This window comes from Nicotiana tomentosiformis, chromosome 2 (genome assembly GCF_000390325.3).
Source record: "Nicotiana tomentosiformis chromosome 2, ASM39032v3, whole genome shotgun sequence".
NCBI classification, from domain to species: Eukaryota; Viridiplantae; Streptophyta; class Magnoliopsida; order Solanales; family Solanaceae; genus Nicotiana; species Nicotiana tomentosiformis.
The window spans coordinates 183,694,794-183,707,153 of NC_090813.1; positions in this window are offsets into that span (position 1 = coordinate 183,694,794).

Here is a 12,360-nt window from a genome sequence, read left to right on the forward strand (position 1 = left end):
TAACTTCCACCGCAGCTCGTAGCCCAATTTAAACATATCAATTTATATAAAAATGTGAGGATCTCGTCCTCAGTTCTGAATCACAAGTAATATGCAAATCGTGCCAATTGAAACTTTTCATTTGCTCCTTCTAAATAATTTCCTTTAAAAAAGAAAATCATAACACAAAATGAACCCCACACCGGTAGGGCATATAATTCACAATTTGTAATTAATTATCCATAAATTACATCAAAACTTACCGAAATGATTAACAAAAAATCACATTTAGCCTTACAGGTCTTATTAGTGACCAACATGGAATGATAGGCGTAGTTATCTCCATGGAATCTCCCAACAGGAGTTAACACATAAGTAGATTATAGAATTATGAAACTCACTCATAAATGGAGCACTCAGAACCGAATCAAGTCAAGGAAATTATTCCTTTATATTATATCAAGGTCGTACCTGTAATGACACCAATTGATTTAGCGACCTCCGCCATACCATAAAATAAATATATCAACGGTTGGGTCTCCACCTCTAGGACGCCTTCTACCCGTCTGTCCTCCACCCCTAACTGGTCGTGTGGGTGGTGTAGTAACTGCAATGGGGTACGTAGCCTGAGTGCTTTGATGAAATAAGTCTCTCCCAAGTTTGGGACAATTTTCTCATGATGTGCCTAGTATCACCTTATTCATAACAACCCTTTTGTGGGTTAGGCTGCTCATATTGAGTCTGTGCCAGATAACTGGAATAACCATTATAGGAACTCATGGCGGTGGTGCATTAAAAGAACTTACTGGAGCACCCCGAGTAATCCGATGTGCGGACTGGGCTGGCCGACTGCTCGAGCCCCCGCCATAATGCTTTATACTTGCAGAGTAGAATCCACTGAATCCCTTAGAACTTTGAGACGTCTTGGTCTCCTTAGTTTCCTTTTTCCTCACGCCGAGCACATTCTAATATCTTGGTAATTTATACAACTAGCAGAAATGAAGTATCAGCTTGTAGCTCCCGAGTCGTACAAAATTTTACGATCATAATTGAGTCCTTTAATGAGTCTGTGGACTCACCCTCTGGCTGTAGGAAGCAAAGTAGGAGTATGACGGGCTAACTTATTGAACTTGATGGCATATTCTGACACCGTCAATGGTGACCTGGCGCAACCATTCAAACCCTATGCACCACGCATTACGGAGAGTCCGGGAAACAAACTCTTTCAAAAGCATTTCTGAGAACTGAGCCAAGTGGGCGGTGTTGCATTGGCTGGTCTGCCCTCTTCATAGGCTTGCTATGAACACTGGTGGAGAATTATCTCTCCTAAGGCAAATTTCTTCTTTTGTTATGCTGACTCAACACTGTTGAGCTGACCCATTTCTTAACATACTCTTCGATTCTTCTTTGGGGTAACCCTTACCCCTATTTATACACAATGATCACAAAAGTAGAGCTCCATACAGACAAATCTTGTCACGAACCACATAGTCCAGACTCTCGTCAACAAGTGTACTTCCTCCGAAGCACCCCAAAATCAGCAACAATGACGTCCATGCTGAGTAGACCTTCTACAAATTTAGATTTGTTTCTATAACTTCTTTGGTATTGAAGTATAGGATTATTAAGGAGGCGGACATACCGCAAGTCCCAACCTTATCCTCTACAAAATCTCAAGTCTTAAACTTGTGTAAATTTTAGGGAACCTTTCAGTACCACATATATACATTTCAGGCCAAAACTGATATAATACATGACCCCACAATCCATCCATTGGTAGTGGACTCCCCCCACTTGGCGCGAAGTCAAAGGTCACAACGTCCGATGATCCACAATAATAACCTTCACAGCTTGTATAAATCAACCAGACGCCAACGTCCGTTGCACCCCCATATGATTCACTAGGTGATCTCTCAATACACCCGCATCTTCAGTCGGAACCACACATTGAGGCAATGTTTGAGCATCTCTGGCTCCCTCATAGTCCATCTACGGCATCACGAACCATCGACGCACAACTGATACCGAGTGCGCAATGTCATACACGAGTGGATACAAAGGAATATAAGATATATGTTTCAAGCTAAATCAATGCCGCACGATAAGGAGTCAAAGAAGTGAATATTTCCTAACAGTTCCATAGCCTCTCGAAGATAAGTACAGACGTCTCTGTACCGATCCGCAAGACTCTACTAAACCTGCTTGTGACTCATGATACCTATGAACCTAGAGCTCTGATACCAACTTGTCACGACCCCAAATTCCCTCCTTAGGATGTCGTGATGGCACCTAGTCTCTAAGACTAGGTAAGTCTATCAATGCAGAATAATAATAAATATCTGAATAAATAAACTACAAGTCAAATAATTTCAACTCCCAAAACCCGGTAGAAATAAGTCACAAGCTTCTAAGAATTTATTCTCTATGTCTCTATACATCAGAGTCTAAAGCAAATAAGGAAGACAACATAGTAAGATAGAAGGGGACTACGGAGTCTGCGGATGCTGGCAGATATACCTCAAAGTCTCCTCGTACAGCTAGTTTACTGATGTGTGGTCTGATAAGATGTACCTGGATCTGCACAAAAAAGATGTGCAGAAACGTAGTATGAGTACATTACAGCGGTACCCAGTAAGTGCCAAGCCTAACCTCGGTAGAGTAGTGACGAGGTCAGGTCAGGCCCTACTGGAGAATAAATAATGGCATGGTAAAATGTTTAAACAATATTATAAGATGAAATGACAATGAAAATGAATCAAGTAGTATGTCACATTTAATTACATCAAATAATGGCAAATAAATACCTCGTGGAAACAAAATAAAATTCTTTTCAACTTTAAGAAAATCACAACAATAATCAAAGGCAACTGCGGCCATAAATCAATATCAACAAGGGCACTCCCGAGGTACCGCCTCGTAGTCCCAAATCATAAATAAATTCACAATATCTCATTTCCTTATCTCACCGCGGGAGCCTTCACAATTTATTTGAAAGAAAATATTTTTTCCGAAATAGCATCTCGCGTTTTAGCCATCCTTGTCACACCGCATGACTTCTAGTAGTTCCCCCTACTAGCCACGCGTATCAAGCCACCCTTATCTCACCGCATGTGTTTCAATACCCAGACCTTATACCACCGCATGCGTATCAATATCACAATATATCACAATTTGTACCTCAAGTGCTCAAATAATTTAACTTGCCAAAATAATTCAACAACAATATTTTTTCACAATAAAGAGCTCACGGCTCATGCCAAAATAAATCATCAATAATATTTTTTTTATAATAAAGAGCTCACTGCTCATGTCAAAATAATTCAACAATAATATTTTTTCACAATTAAGAGCTCACTGCTCCATCACAATGAGTACGAAAATCTTACAAAAATATTCAGGAGTAAATAATTAAGGAAAATAATATTTCAAAATCTTTAACACGTTGCTTCAATATCAAGTTTAAAAATATCAAATACTTCATATTAATAATATTTAATTTAAAGAAAATCAACCTTCAAATAATACAAAGAATAAAAGAAATCAAGTTCCAACTAAACAGATAAAACAATTAGCAGAAAAAGGTCAAGCAAATTTAAAAATATAAACATTAAATCAATAATGAAGAATACAACAAAATAAAATAATTTAATTAATGCGCAACAGTGATCTACATAATTTAAAATATAATCTTTCACATTTAGCCCGTGTACACACTCGTCACCTCGTGTACACGACTTTTTACACATTACAATTATCAATCCTAGGGGAATTTCTCCCACACAAGGTTAGGCAAGTCACTTTTCGACTCCGATCGACTCGTATGTAGTCATAATTAATTCGATACAGTCAACAAAAATTATAGTAATCAATTTCATAAGAAAATATTACATTATTCAATAAAATCCGAAATTAGCTCAAAATTTACCCGTGGGACTCACATCTCGGAATCCGGAAAAACTTACAAAATCCGATAACCTATTCAATTACGAGTCCATCCATACCAATTTTACCAAATTCCGATAACAACTCGACCTCCAAATCTTAAATTTTCGTTTTTGGAAGATTTTGCAAAAATCTTGATTTGTCTTCCATAAATTCACGGATTCATGATGTAAATGAGTATGGAATCATGAAATATAATCAATATAGGATAAGGAACACTTTTGGTCCTTAAGTTTCTGCCAATCCGTCACTAAAAGTCTATTTTCCGTCACTAAAAGTCCATTTTTCGTCACTAAAAGTCCACCAGAAATTGCTCTACCAACCTTCCTTCAATCGATCATAACTTTACGTACAAATGTCCAAATTATGAATGGTTTAACTTTCTAGAAACTAAAATCCAACGACTACAACTTTCATGTTTTGAACATTTTCCGATCCCTTATGAATTTCGAGATATAAGCTTCCAAAGTCGCCTTCATACATCAGAAATTTCTGGCGAAATTTTTGGCAAAACTGCTCTACTAGCCTTCTTTCCATCCATCATAACTTTTTGAGGCTTTAAATACCTCTTGAGAGATTAAATACGGACCATTAGATCATGGGATGATTAATGGGTGAGATTTGATCTTGGGTCACTTAATGAAACGACATAGTTTTGAGGAAAAACTACGTCGTTTCAGACCCTTTCAAGGGCAGCCCCTTATCTTGCACTTTTGGCCACTTCCTCTTTCAAATTTGGCCCAATTTCTTTCTTAATCCTACTTATTAAACTAAATTTACACAAACAAATAAATTAATTAAGTAACTTATTCAAATGATCAATTAACTAGATTAATTCACCAATTGAATAGTTAGTTAATTCCTAAAATGCACAAATAAAGAAAGAACTATTTTTTGGTATTTTTATGATAGGAAATAGGCAATCAAAGACACAAAAATTGGAAAATATAATTAAAGCAACAAAACACTAATGACTTTAGGAGGTGTTAAAACAGTACAACAATTAGGTATTCACAGTGAAAACTGGCTTAAGGGCTGATCACAACTGAAGTTCTAACAATTTACCCGATACTCGGGGACTACCGTCCAAAAAATCGACATGATCGAATTACTAAACCTCTAAATCGTAAGACCTTAAAAAGGAAATTCTCGATTTTATAGGCCACGGCCACTCCACTCGGGGACTGATACTTCGAACAAGTTCGAAGTATAACAAAGGAACAAGCCCAAAAGGAAAATTCCAAGTTAAAGGCTACGGCCAAATTAACACGGTTCGGAGACGTCCGATTTCCGTTATTAAAGAGGCCTTCGAATATTTTCACAAATCGGTTAAAAAGGCTACCCTCGGCTAAATTTCTAAGGGTCTCGATAATCTTGACTCTCGAAAACCCTAATGGGTACAAAGTCATTCGAACTCTCGAACAAATTCTTTATTTTATGCTAAGGCATTACGAAACAAAGGGTCTCGATAATATCGATCCTTGAAAATCCTAACGGGATCGTTCGAACTCTCGAGCAAATCCTTTATTTCGTGCTAAGGCACAACAGAATATATATGATTAAACAATGAACTTTTCAAGCCGAAAAAGGGGGAGAAAGCCATTCTTTTTGTTATGGCCGTATTGACCTAATTTAAGAGCCTAAAGGGCCAGTTTATTTTTGAGAAATCATCCTCGTTCAATTAAAACCTAAGGGTCACCCTACTCTAAGTTCGAGCTAGTACTCACTCGATTATAAATACTACACTAGTTCGGCTTAGATCAAATTGCCTAAGCCTCGAACTTATGAACAAAATTTTCATAAGGCATAAATAAAACAAAATTTTCACAAGGCATAAATGAAATAAAGACATGTCAGAAAGGAAAGAGATCTTTATATATATGAGAGTATTTATAAGGTCCGATCAGGATCCTATACAAAACATCAAAAGTGAAAAATCCTAGGGTTCCTGATCTTCTTCGGGGGAAGCTTCTTCTCCATCAAGGTCCTCCCCATTCTCGGACTCGCTCTTGCTACGATCATCATCATCATCATCGGAAGTGGCCAGCTCTCCAGCTTCGGCTTCATGCTCTCTAGCCTTTACTATCTCGTTGGTAAGATCAAAACCTCGAGCATGGATCTCCTTGAGGGTTTCCCTCCGAGATTTGCATTTAGCGAGTTCGACAATCCAATATGCTCAAGTTTGAGCGGTCTCGGCTGCCTCTCTCGCTTGGACTTGATCGGCTTCAGTATTGGCCCGGTAGACGGCCACTATCGCATCTGCCTCGGCCTTAGCCTTTTCAGCTTTAGATTTGGCCTTGGCAAGTTCGAAAGCCAACCGAGCCTCGAGCTCCTCTATTTTCCTTGCTTGAGCCAAGCTCTTCTCTTTCATACCTTGAAGCTGGCATTCGACTGATGATAATTGGGCTCGAGCAGTCTATTTTTTTGCAGCAAAGTGTTCCATACCTTCTTTTCACCCCAAGGACTCCGCCTTTATCATGTAGACCTCCTCTCGGAACTACTCGATCCTCTAGACCTCCTGCAGTAGCTGTGAGATCGAAATGTTAGCCACTGTTCCCGAATCGAGCTCATGAGCTTTTAAGATTTTCATTACCTGCTCGATCAGGTCGGTCTGATCTTTGTGAGCCGTGGCCAATTCGGCTTGGAGGTCCTTGATTTGTTCTTTTTTTTGCTTACCGAGAAGGTTGAGGGCATTCCTCTCATCGGTAAGCCTTTGAATGTCGGCCTCGTACCGATTCATCTCCGCTCGAGATCGAGAAAATGCTTCTCGATGAAGGTGTGAGGCCTACGCAGAAAGAAGAAAAGAAGTTAGACAAAAAGAGAAAAATGAACACAAAGGTAATACCAACAAGGGGAGCTAAGGCTTACCCGATTCAGAGCTTTCTGCGCTTTATTGAAAAGGTTCGATGCCTCGCCCAAGTCCTTCCTTGAGACCTCTAAGTCACTCAGACCGGTAAAGTAATCACGGAAGGGGTCTTCCCTTCCGTGAGCTCCTTCGATGGAGAGGGTCTTCAAGGCCCAAGCGTCTTGAATAATCTCCTCAGAAAATAAGGGGAGCAACGGGGAGCCTCCAATTTCTATTACCCCAAGTGAACCACTTGGGGCGTTCTCCTCATCTCGAGGGGCCTCGACAGTCGTACCCACCGTTGGCTTAGTGTGGTGGGAGGCATCTTCGATCCTCAATGAATCAGGGACTTCACCCAAGTCTCTTCCCGAAACCCACCCCCTCATCTCGAGTTGGAGTCTCTGCAGCCTTCACCGATTCAGTGGCCTTTGGGGCCTCGGTGCTCATTCCCACAAGCGTTTTCTTCCACTTCTTCGTCTTCCTCCCTTAGACGTCGAACAAACTCTTCGGTTAGGAGGATGATATTCTTCCTCAGCTGATAAGCCGCCTTCTTCTTAGGTTCTGGATCCTCGTAGGATGAGGACTTTTTTTTTTGTCCTTTGCCGGTTTCGTTGCCGAGATCGAGGTCTCCCCCTCACCAGATAAGGGCCTCATAACTGCATCTTTTCCAAGGCCTGTATGAAAGGAAATTAAGTAAGAAATGCTTTGATAAAATCATTAAAAACGTGGAAAGGGGGCTTCCCATGCGTTTTGGCTTCCCATCAGCCCTTTGATAAATCGTGCCATGAGCGCTCGGCATACGAAGAGGTCGAGGCCAGGTCCCGAACCCAGCTCTTGAGGTTAGGAATTGCGCCGGGCATCCAAGCGACTACTACATCACGGAAGGGGATATCGATGAGAAGAAGCAAAGGAGCAAAACAATAAATAAGAGCTAACCGTGGGATTGTACTTACGCTTCATGTTCCATTTATCGGGAAATGACATCTTCTCGACCGGGATTAGGTCGGAAGTTCTCACTCGAACGTATCGGCCCATCCAGCCTTGGTTCTTGCCCTCGTCTACCCCGAGAAAAACACTTTGGTAGCCTGGCGTTGGAGTTTTATTAAACCTTCTCGATAGAGGCGGGGGATGTATAACCTGATAAGGTGGCCGAGGGTGAAAAACATCCCCTCGACTTTGCTCACGAAAAATCGGAGCAGAATCACAATTTTCCAAAAGGAAGGATGGATTTGGCCTAGGGTTATTTGATACTCACGGCAAAAGTCAACGACGACGGGGTCGAGGGGGCCCAGCGTGAAAGGATAAGTGTAAACACTTAGAAACCCTTCTACATGGGTGGTGATGTCCTCTTTGGGGGTTGGGATCACCACCTCTTTGCCCTCCCAGTTGCAATCTTTCTTTACCTTCTTAAGGTATCCCTCGGTTATCGAGCATATATATATCGACACTGGCTCGGATCGACCGGGAATTGACTAGACTTTATCGATCTTAAAATCGAAAGTGAGGACACACCCCCTGGGAACACACTCCTCGGGGCGCGGCTCCGCCGGTGTCTTGTCACCAGCCAGCCGCAATGAAGAAGCGTTTTCCTTTTGAGGAATAGTTTTTGATGTTTTGCCATTTTTGTATGGATTTGAAGTTAAAAATAGATGGAGATGATAAGATTTGGTGTTTTGAGAAGAGGTTAGCAGTGAAAATCGTAGATTTACAGATGAAGAAATTAGAAGATATAAAAAGCTTTGGAGATTGGAAATCTGAAAGTAAAAAATGGTGGAGAGAGGGGCTATTTATAAATTTCACAACGACGGTTCAATATTGGCGGTGACTGACCATCGACTAACGTGCATTTAATGCCTTGGTAACTGTATAGACGGGATATTTCAATCACTTCCGTCGCTTACATCACAAGTATGACATCATGACAGGTCGAGATAGAAAATCGAACGCTCAATTCATTTCTTGTCATTACACTTCACAAAAACGAGGGACTATCTATATACGGTTAAAAGCGAGCCCACCCGATTTTACTATTTGACCGAGACCGGAAGATTGTATCGAAGGACGGCCTCGTAACGGAGCAGACTAAATCACGAGGATTAGGTACCAAGTTCAGGATCGAGGTACCTGTCGAGATCGAGGCTAGTAGCGATCGAAACCAAACAAGACAGAAATCGAGCAAGATCAAAGATAGCACAATAACAGAAAGGCGATATATCCATGACAGGTTGAGGATCACATCGTAAACCTCGAAGACTGGTCGAGGATCATGGCGTAAATCTCGGAACGGATCAAATCAGAAATGGTTAATTAGCTAATCATGGGATTTTCTTCTGTAATTAGAGTTATACCATAAGTAGAACTCCTCTACTATAAAAAGGGGAGTATTAACTATTTGTAAGACACATTGTTCTCACGTAAAAAAGCCAATATAACGCTCTCTCTTTAGCTTATACTCTCTTGTTCATCAGCTTGCTTTATTTTTAACTATTTCGGTATCAATCAGTTCGGGGGTACCCTAGCTCGAGGGTTGAATTCCGTTTCAATACTGGTTCGCTTTATTTTATAGTTCATTTCTATTATTAATCTTCATATTTATCTATCGATATTAAGTGAAATCGCGTATCCTTAGAACCTCATTATAAGGTTAATTGTTATTCAATTTTAAGGATAAACAACTATAATATTAATTTTTAAATAATAATATTTTATGCACGAACACACCACATAAACCAATCTCACATGGGTTGATGTATAGAATTCACAAAACCATGAATAAACTTCAGCTGCCACAGATCATTTGGAACAAACCGAATAACAACCAAACCAACTAGCTATATTGATTCACTGAACGGGATTACAAATAACTGAAAATTGCAATGAAACAATAAAGGATAATTGAAAGATAACAGAGAGGGATGAGAGGACAGAAATACAGCATAGAAGAAGGAGATGAGAAGTTTAGACAGAAAGAGATAATAAGTACAGAGCTTTTCACATAATATTTGCCTAATCTTCAAACCCAGACGATAACCCCTTTTATTCACTTAGTCACGTGCTTTCCTAACCTGGATCCTAGACAAATCTTTTGTTGGGTTTTCTAAATCTTGGACCTCTTCGCGATTTAGCCTCCGGCCCAACAGCCTCGGTCCAAATATCTGGCCCATACACATTATTTGAGTTATCTTGGTTTACAACATCATTCCAAGAGGAAATTATTCGGGCATGGAGTGATTGTCTTACTGAAGAAATGTTTACGGAAGTACCTCAATAAGAACATTCAAGATTCTACCAAAAAACATAAATTTCTGTACGCATGAAAAGAAATACTTCAAATTTCAGAGTTTTAATACATTATTCATGTAGCTAAAAGAAATAAAAAGTAAAATCCTTCTGTACGTAAGTGTGATATTTTGTTCTAAATATTACTCTAAGCTCTAAATAATTTTTTATGCAACCTGGTTATCATATGTATGTAAATATTACTTTTTTAGTTATATACATAGTTTATACATTGAATATATATAATTATACACATATAATATATAAATTATACATATATTATACCTTCACTAGTTATTTTTAGTTTAAATGATTAGGTGGATGGCTATTTTGGTTAATTCTTCTTCTTAATGGGTTAAATTGTAATGTCAACTCCCGTTTAATAATCAGTAGTTTTGAATAAGTCGTTAATTAGCTTTCAACTCATGATGAATTAACAGAAGGATATGAAATATTGTTCAATAATTCTGTCTAGTCAAAGTAAAATGTACTTTTCCGTTGAATTATGGCAGTGCGTAATTTGGTAAATACCGAATTACCGTACCGAAATCGAAAATTTTGATATTTGGTATTTGATATGGTATTTGGTTTATGTTTTAAAAAAATTGGTATTAGATATGGTATTTGGTATTTTAAAATAAAATACCGAAATATCGATACCGTACCGAAATATATATTATATTACACAATACACATATTATTAGTTAATAACATAAATATAAGAAATCTAAAATTTTACTTTCCTTTATTCTCTAAGTTTATCAATTAACTCTACTCAAGTAACAAGACATTTCTAATGATCAAACATATTCTTTTATGTATAGTTTTCTCTCTCTGGATTGGTATTTGTTGGTTTTGGACAAAATTTTTGTCAACAAACGTTTTTACTTTTGTACTTTCGAGTACTTTAATTAAGAATATTACCGCCTATGACTCTATGCACTAGTTCAAACCGAAGTTACCGAACCGAATAAACCGAAATCAAAAGGAGAAAAATCGAATTATACCGAATTTAATTAGGTACGGTATTGGTATAGTATTTTACGAAATTGAATATCGAAAATACCAAACCAAAATATCTAAATATCGTACTGTACCGACCGACGAACACCCATACGGTGATTGATAGACGTTTATGTTATAGAACAAGTACAAAAAGAATGGAATAAAAAGTTGTTCAGTTGATTCAGGCTTTATTATCATACACTTTTGCAGCATCAAACTATTTCTTGAAGAGAACTTGAAGAATCACCTTAATCTTGTCTAAACTTTTGTTCTTTCTTTCACATTTATGATGTAATAAAAACATAAATTGCCAGTTAAAGAAAGGTTGTATTTTCACATTAAAGTTCATTAATAACTATCAGCTATGTTCATTTATAAGTAACTTATTATAAAAATTGATCAATTCATAAAATATTAGTAATATTAGTCAAATATTACCAATATTAGTCAATTAGCTATTTGTAGTAAAACAAAAAGGTCAATTGTTTGCTTTCTTTTGAGTGGGGAGCTATTAGAATAGATTTGGTACATCACAAGGAGTTTGAATCTCAGTTTTGGGATGATTTGGTAGGGTTTTAAGCTGGTTAGACTAGAAAATTCGAAGTAGAAGATGAACATGAAAAAAAAATGATATGTGTATCACACTGTATATCATTTGTGTATCACATATGTATCAAATGTGTATCACATGTATATCCATGTATATATGTATGTGAGATACATGCGTGATACACGTTTGATACATGTGTCAAAGAAGAATTTTTTGCACTCGATTTTAACTACGAATTTTGATACCAAATCAGTTCAAATCACATTCAATCTTTCTCAAATATTGTATATTGACTCATCTATATGTTCTCAATGAGTTTCAACCATACCCATTAAAAAGGTCAATTTTGCTTAGATTTTTGGAATCTTATATATATATATATATATATATATATATATATATATATATATATATATATATATATAGTACTTATTTGCTATCTCATCCATGAAATTTTATATGTGCTTTGCGTGTGATTCTTGGAGAGAAATTTTTTTATTTATTTGAATTTTTAGTTTTTATATGTGCTTAACTAGTTTTGATAAGTTTATGATTAATAGTTAAAGATTGGTAAGTTGTGACTTGAGACATTTCTGTTAGATTCCGTATCAGAAATTCTAAAATCTATACCCCCAAGAATAGATGGTTCTCTATTATATGCATACATAATACTTTTTGGAATAATAATCAATTTGTACACATAAAAAGGAAATTGAACCCCTTTCTAAAGGGCATCTTAGCCACTGCTTTTCAGGGGTCC